At 40.3% G+C, this 8,158-nt stretch overlaps 1 long non-coding RNA gene across 1 annotated transcript; it reads left to right on the top strand.

Moving 5' to 3' along the window:
- The first annotated feature begins 5,694 nt into the window (after positions 1–5,694).
- LOC113332057 lies at positions 5,695–6,286 on the top strand. Its single transcript, XR_003351305.1, has 3 exons — positions 5,695–5,747; positions 5,889–5,907; positions 6,222–6,286. It is a non-coding gene; the product is annotated as an uncharacterized LOC113332057 (long non-coding RNA).
- Positions 6,287–8,158: the final 1,872 nt, after the last annotated feature.

Below are 8,158 nucleotides of genomic sequence, written 5' to 3'. Positions count from 1 at the left end.
TCTGAAGTCAGAGCCTTATTACACATTCTGGAGAGGATCGACGGTACTGTTGGGTGGATACATGCGAGAGCATCTACCTTGAGTTCTCCTGGATTGCCTTGCCGTTGATTATAACTATTGGAGATTTGCTTTGTTGCCATTAATGCTCGCTCTACCACCTTTGACAAATGACGAAGAGGAGCCAGACGCTGCAGATGAAAGAACGAAGCTGAACGAACAACAAAAACAGAAGAGGGTTGATACCCCTTTTCATACGAACACAATTTCTAGAGGTTTGAACAGAATAAGGATTCCTTATTGCTCCATGAACGGGAATAGATGACTAGGCACACCACACTCATGTTCCATAGCCGGACAAGTAGTGTGCCAACATCTCCGCTCCATGACCGAACCAGCAGCGCGCCAGCATGAGGAATACCAGTCGCTCAACCTACAAACGCTCCATGGCTCCAGCACTCCGTGGTCAAGCCAACTCTCCATGACTCCAACACTCCGTGGTCAAAGCCAACTCTCCATGACTCCAACACTCTATGGTTAAGTTAGCGCCAACGCTCCAGCATTCGATGATCCAGCCAGCAAGCCTTCCAAGTTTCATTTCCACCATTCCACGGACTGAAGCCATCAGCGCCACCATCACTATTTGGTAGCCAAAGTTCCAACGCCATATTTTCACCATTCCACGGAATGAAGCCAATTTCCACCATTCCGCGGACTGAAGCCAGTCTCCACAACTGAAGCCAATTCTCACCATGCCACGGACGTAGCTAAGCCAGCAGCACCATGCCCGTGCCAGAAGTCCGCGTCCATGCCAGCAGCGCCATCCACCGTTCCACGAATCAGGAGCCAGCCGTGCCATCTCTGCTTCTCGGTGACCTAAGCCAGCCAAGTGCCATCCACAGCTCCACGGACCTAGCCAACAGCGCTACTACGCGGATCTAACCAGCATCACTATTCCATGGATGTAGCCAAGCAAGCAGCGCCGTCCATTATTCATCCATCATTCAAAGTTAACGCTCCATTGGCCTTTCCAAGCAAGCCACACCATTGGCCCTTCCAAGCTAGTCATTCCATTGTCCCTTCCAAGCTAGTCATGTCATTTTCCCTTCCAAGCTAGTCATGCCATTGGCCCTTCCAAGATAGCCTCGCCATCGTCCCTTCCAAGCGAGCCACACCATCCACCTTTCCGTAGCCGTTCAAAGCGGCGCCATCTTGGCCGTTCAAAGCAGCGCCATCTCCACCAGTCAAGGAAGCACCATCTTGGTCGTTCAAGACAGCGTCATCTCCATACATTCCGGCTAGCAACATTCGCCGCTCCGAGGACCAAGTCGCAGTACCACCTATGCTAATTAGCAGCCAAAGTTGCAGTGCTGAGGCAAGCACCCCACGGCCAAATCAAATTTATGTGAAACCATCGATGCAATGATCGAAGATTCTTCGTACCTCCTGACAAAGGTTATCCAAATCTCCCTGACAATCTCTTCATGACTTGTTGTTTCGATTTTATCCTCATCTGTCACCATCTCATGCTTACCCCGCAACAATGCCACTGTTCCGAGATAAGCAGGGGACTTAATGTTGATGGTGGTTTTTAGCTTAGGGTTAAAATCGTAAAACCTTGCATCTGATGTGACGTCACTCTACAAGGAAGCGGTGCTGCGAGTACTAACCTCTCCACCGACATATTTATTGAGCCGCTCAATATACTTTTATCCATAACACTCTGTAAATTTCGGCACCTCGCCAATACAAGAACCACTGAGTACTTTCATGTGTTATGTTCCCCAGCAGAACCCTTAAATCGGTATAGCATGACGGATTTATGTTCACTCGCAGCGGAGTAGCATGAACCTCCAAGTACCAAAGTTAAGGCCATCGCACAAAATGCTCAGACGGAAAGCACACTGCATTCTGTAGATAAGGATTTTTGTGTGGCAGCATACAAAATCCATCCAATTATTGTGATAACTCACAAAGAACACATAAACCCGATTAATTTGCAAAATTAGGGTTTCGCGTCCCGCGCAGTATACTAGGCCCCGTTGGTCGAAACTATGCTTAGCCAAACTAGGAAACAGAATGCTCCACAACGTACTAGAAGAGTGGTCGCGCCCTAGCTTTCCGGCCCCCTACTTTCATTGACCAATTAGGTTGCTGCAAACCTGCCGCAACCTCAAAAGAGGTCGCCATACTAAGTCGGCTTCCCAAAAGCGTCAACTTCCCAAAACGCGCCAACATGCCGCACATGCCAGACGTGCATGCCACACGCGCATGTTGCACGTGCATGCCAGACGCGCATGCCACACGCGCCACTGCCAATTAAAGATAGCCATGATCGACGGCTACCTTTCCTCCTGAGATGCAATCTCAGCCATCCAAGTTCGCCACCAAACTAACATGGCTTGTGGCAACTTTTGAGGGACCATGACGCCAAACCCTAAACTAGCACGTCGCTATGCCACGGCTACTGGCATGCTACCATGCCACAGCTACTAGCACGTCCCTATGCCACGGCTACTGGCATGCCACCATGCCACATACACTAGCACGTCGCTATGCCACGGCTACTGGCATGCCACCATGCCACATCTACTAGCACGTCGCTATGCCACGGCTACTGGCATGCCACCATTCCACAGCTACTAGCACGTCGCTATGCCACGGCCACTGGCATGCCACCATGCCACACATAGCAACCTGCTACACATTTTCCACAAAAACACTCGAGACATCAAAACATGTCACAAACTGGGGGATACTCATCAGGGTATTGGTCTGGCGGTTTACAGCATGCGGCGTGCAATGCGCCCGTTACAAGAAACTGTCATGAAGTAGGGCAATTAGTGGTGGTAAAAGTAACAGTGTAACCAATTCATTTCCTTCATCATGGAAGCATAATGACTGACGGTTACACGAATTCATTTCCCTCATCATGGAAGCATAACGCTTTACGGTTACACGTTACTATTTTCTTCCATCACTCAAATGTTTCCACTTCCTACGAGACCAGGGTACGTTTTGTTACGACTTGTATAAATAGGTCTCACCTATTTCCACCAAACAACAAGTTTTGGTCAGGAGAACAATACAACATCCAGAAATCATCTGATAGCTTTTCATCCAGCTAGCCAGTTCAACTTTCTGATACAAGTCAGGAAACACCCACACTTCCAGAATCAACTATTCTGGTCTCAACACTTTCTTCGCTTCCCTCCCTAAGACCAACCCTTCTCCTTCACTTTGTGACCGAAGCAAGCCTGGAACGGCCATTTCTTGGTTTAGACCAGGATTGTACAGATTGATCTCTCGAATCAAAAGTACTCCCGTGCAGTACATTGTTTTGGGTTTAGATTTGTTTCTCGCCCACACATACAAGATTACCAAAATCGGCAGAAGTAGTTTTCACCCACAAACACCCATTTATTAGACCTTTTCAATCCATGATCAGAGAATAGCCTTTGGTATCGTATAAACCAACAATTTTTATTAGTTGCAACAAAAAACAGACTTCATAAAAGTCAAAGAATGAAGAACCGGGACTCACAATCCTGCCGAAGGGCGGTCATGAAAGCTACATCACTAACAATTAGACGAATCCATGGGGATAGATAGTGGCGGAGGCAGCCCATGGCAAGGGTAGGCGCCTACCCTGCTGGACTGACTGCCAAGCTTTCTTTTTTTTCTTTAATAGTGGGCCTTGAGCCTAATATTCAAGTTTTGCACACCCTAAAATTTGTCGGATTTTTCTTGCCTATCCTTTCCTAGATTCCTAGCTCCGCCGTTGGGGTAGACGGTGGCAGAATCAAGGGTCGACTAATCCTGCCTCCATCCCCTTTAAAATAGTCAAACTTAGGTAAAAACTTTTGACTTTTTTTAATATATTTTGTGTTTAGTCCATCTTATGTCAAAAATTTAGTCCACCAATATCTAAATTTTTTCTTTTTAGCTAATTCCAAGTGAGATTCCTGGTTGCACCATTGGGGATGGATTATGGGCCACCAGTCGACATAGCTTGTTTCATGCCACGAGGAGAAATTGAGTCACATTAACAAATTTTAGATTATGAGGTGGCTTTTTCCATGAAGCATATTGTGTATGATAATATAGTTAATGAGTAAAAACAATGGATTTGAGTCATGAGGTATATTTTGTGTTTAGTCCATCTTATGTCAAAAATTTAGTCCGCCAATATCTTTTTTTTTTCTTTTTAGCTCATTCCAAGTGAGATTCCTAGTTCTACCATTGGGGATGGATTATGGGCCACCGATCTACATAACTTGTTTCATGCCACCAAAAGAAGTTGAGTCACATTAACAAATTTTAGATTACGAGGTGGATTTTTCCATGAAGCATATTGTGTATGACAATATAGTTAATGAGCAAAAACAACGGATTTTGAGTCATGAGGTATATTTTGTGTTTAGTCCATCTTATGTCAAAAACTAGGTATCACCGGGGCCGTGAGGCCCCGGCTTAACCTTTCCTTACAGTTTACGTGTGCATACATGGTACCTACATTTTTATAACATTGGTAGTAATAGAATCAGTTTATATTTAGGCACACAGTTTTAATAAAAATATATTTTGAACTTAAAAAATATCAATCACTTTATTTAATTTCATTGTTATCAAAGTTATCACGTTTAAAAAAATAAGATAGCAGCAATGTATGTTGATTAATTAAAAAAACTACATAAAAACAACCATAAAGTTTAATGTAAAATGTAGCAGGCATTACCTTTTAATCCTATTTGACTTCTGTTAATCATTCAACTCTTAACCAAAGCTATATGTCTCTGAGTTTCACTCAATTTCTCATAATCTTGTAGTATTTTCTTTTTCAAACAAAAATTGTCTATCTTTTTAATGGTGTGAAGATGTCTTTGTAGTTCGTTTGCATCCATCCACTCATAAGTCTTTGAAATTTTTCTGAAATTTTTCCTCAGTAAATAAGCTCAAGCATTTTATTATCACGTGACAATAAATGAGTTGTATAATTTTGTTCCTGCATTGTTGATTTCGTCAGTGTCATCAAATTCTACACTAAACGTGATGCCACTCCAATCTTTGGCTAATTTTTTATATTGTCTAAATTTTGTCATCTCGTAATTTTTTTTTCTCTCTTTTCATTTATACATATGATCCTATTGTAATAAACTTTAATCAAATCCTTTTTAGACTCATAAAACTCAATCGGATAATACAGTGATAATGTGATATTGTACTGATATTGTTCTCTCCGTATATACCGTTCCAACTCATATATGTCATTAGAATCCACTGATCTTCTATTAAGGATATGAGGGCGTTATGTGTAAGGATTCTTTTTTGTTGTGTCGTACCTAACATTACTTGATTGATAACACTCTGTTCTTCAGATATTGAACTGTTTGTAGGGCTGGCAACGGATAACCGATATCCGATATCCATTTCCGAAATCCGACATCCTATAGGATTTTATCCGACATATCGGAATCGGATATTTTATCGGATATTTTCTCTTAACGATAACGATATTGGAATAGGCCTTTCCGTTAGGTTAATATCCGATATCCGATAGTCTAGGGGTGTACTTGTAATTTCCTACCCCTAGATACATGTTGCCCGCTGCCGACAGGAAGAACCTAATCGTAATCTAATCTTCTGAGTTCTAGATATTTTGGCAGTGGGAATTTTTGGAGGAGAAAACGAGGACTCGAGGAGGGATAAGGAGATTTGAAGAAGTTGAACAGAGGTCGGTGTGGATCTTGGTGAGTATGATTTTGTAAGTTTTTTGTTTATTTTCTTTGTTTCTCTGTTGATTTAGGTAATTGAAAGTGAGATTGAATAGTTGGATTTTGAATAGTTCGATTAGGGATTACTGATTTAGTTTTTTGTGTTGTTTGAATCAGCTGTGCGAAAATCCTCAAGGTAAGCTAGGGTTTCTTTCAATTGTTTTGATGTTTTCATTCTTGTATGAAGCAGCTTCAACTTCGATTTAGGGGTTACCGGTTTAGTTCATTTTGTGCGTGTGAAATGATATGCTAAGTTCCAATTGTTGATTCTTCAGTTAAATGTTGGGTGTATTTTGGGTTAAAACTTCATTTAACCTCTAGTTCGATTTGAGATTTTGGGAAGTTAAAACATCTTATGTTGTGATAGAATTTGTCTTCAATGTTTGATTTGTTGTATTTTCTGGATTTCTTGGAGATATATAGGTAAACTGATGTTTTACTTGCTTGCAGGGCTGAAGACTGGTGCTTGTAACTCTGCAGCAGGATCTGCAAACACGGAGTTTGGAAATACCAAGGTCAGTGTGTCTGTGTGAGTGAGTATAACTTGTATGAGTTTAGGTAAAGGATTAGAGTTTTATTATTGGTTGAAATCGATAACATCCAACAGAGTTTTTCTATTTCTTGAACAACATGCTTTATGCTTTATGACTTTCATGTTCTGTGTTTTACTAATACTTTATTCATGTTGTTCTCAGAATGTCTGAAAGTCATAAAGCATCCAACAGAGTTGGAACTTCAGGCAGTCCAAGCATTGCTATGCTTAAGTGATTGGCTGCCAGACTTCTTTGATGCAGGTAAATCTTCGTTTCTTTTCCTTTACTTAATTCTTTTCCATATTAGAACTGTAACAATATTAATATTAGATGAGCTACCATATTAGATGAGCTACCATTAGATGAGCTACCATATTGCACTTGTTCCAGAACTGTAATTAGAACTGTAACATGTAAAAGCATATTAGATCTCATACGCTAGTAGATGAGCTAATATAGTGTCCAAGTATTGAGCTACCCTAACCAGGTTTTTGTGATTGTGAATGCAGATATGGAAGTCGTCGACTGAAGTTGATGCAAAATGAAACCAGCAAAGAAGATCTAGCCTGTTTGAGTGTAGTTTTTTGTTTGTAGTTGCAGACTCTGTTGTTGTTTGTTTTTTCATGTGTGATGTGACTGAGGTGTTTGTGTGGTTTGTATTTCTTACACCTGAACAAAAAAGACTGTCAAAAAACTTGAAGAACAACCTAAATTTTCAGCATTTCTGCATTTGCTTCTGTGACAGGCGTTATCGGATTTTAACGGATAAATATCCGTTATCCGATAGATTAAAGTTAACGATATCGGTTTGTATTTTTGATATCCGCCGGATGTTAACGGATATCGGATATCCGATAATTCTTAACCTTAACCTTATCGGATTGTCTAATATCCGACGGATATTTATCCGTTGACAGCCCTAACTGTTTGGATCCGAAGTTTGAACTATGTTTTTGTAGAGAGATAAATTTATTTTCTATTGTTCTCAAACTCTAACAGTTGTCATACGAAAACTCTGTTATTTTCCGGTTTTATGTAGCGGTAAACCATATTATATGTTGGTTTATACATTTTATTTTCGATGCCATCTTATTATTCTTATGCTTGTTATTGATTGTTGAATATTTGGAGGTCTAAACGATTTTTTGATGAGCTGCAGAATATTGTTCCTGCATTGTTGATTTCATCGGTGTCATCAAAATTCTACGCTTAACGTGATGCCACTCCAATCTTTTTATAATTTTTTTATATTGTTTAAATTTTGTCATCTCGTAATTTTGTTTTCTCTTTTCATATATACATATGATCCTATTTTAATAAACTTTAAACAAATCTTTTTTAGACTCATAAAACTCAATCGGATAATATTGTGATAACGTGATATTGTACTGATACTGTTCTTTATGTATATACCGTTCCAACTCATATATGTCATTAGAATCCAATGATTTTCTATTAAGGATATGAGGGCGTTGTGTGTAAGGTTTCTTTTTTGTCGTGTCGTACCTAACATTGCTTGATTGATAACACTCTGTTCTTCAGATATTGAATTGTTTGGATCCGAAGTTTGAACTATCTTTTTGTGGAGATATAAATTTATCTTTCTACTGTTCTCAAACTCTAACTGTTGTGATACGAAAACTCAGTTTTTTCTAGGTTTATGTACCGGTAAACCTTGTTATATGTTGGTTTACACATCCTATTTTCGATGTCATCTTGTGATTCTTATGCTTGTTATTGATTGTTGAATATTTGGAGGTCTAAACGATTTCTTGGATGAGTTGTAGAATTTTTTTCTTGCATTGTTGATTTCGTCGGTGTCATCAAGTTGTACGCTAAACGTGATGCCATTTC

Source organism: Papaver somniferum, chromosome 1 (assembly GCF_003573695.1).
Source record: "Papaver somniferum cultivar HN1 chromosome 1, ASM357369v1, whole genome shotgun sequence".
Lineage (NCBI taxonomy): Eukaryota > Viridiplantae > Streptophyta > Magnoliopsida > Ranunculales > Papaveraceae > Papaver > Papaver somniferum.
Note: the sequence above shows the minus strand (reverse complement) of the source record. Positions and strands in the feature narration are given on the sequence as shown.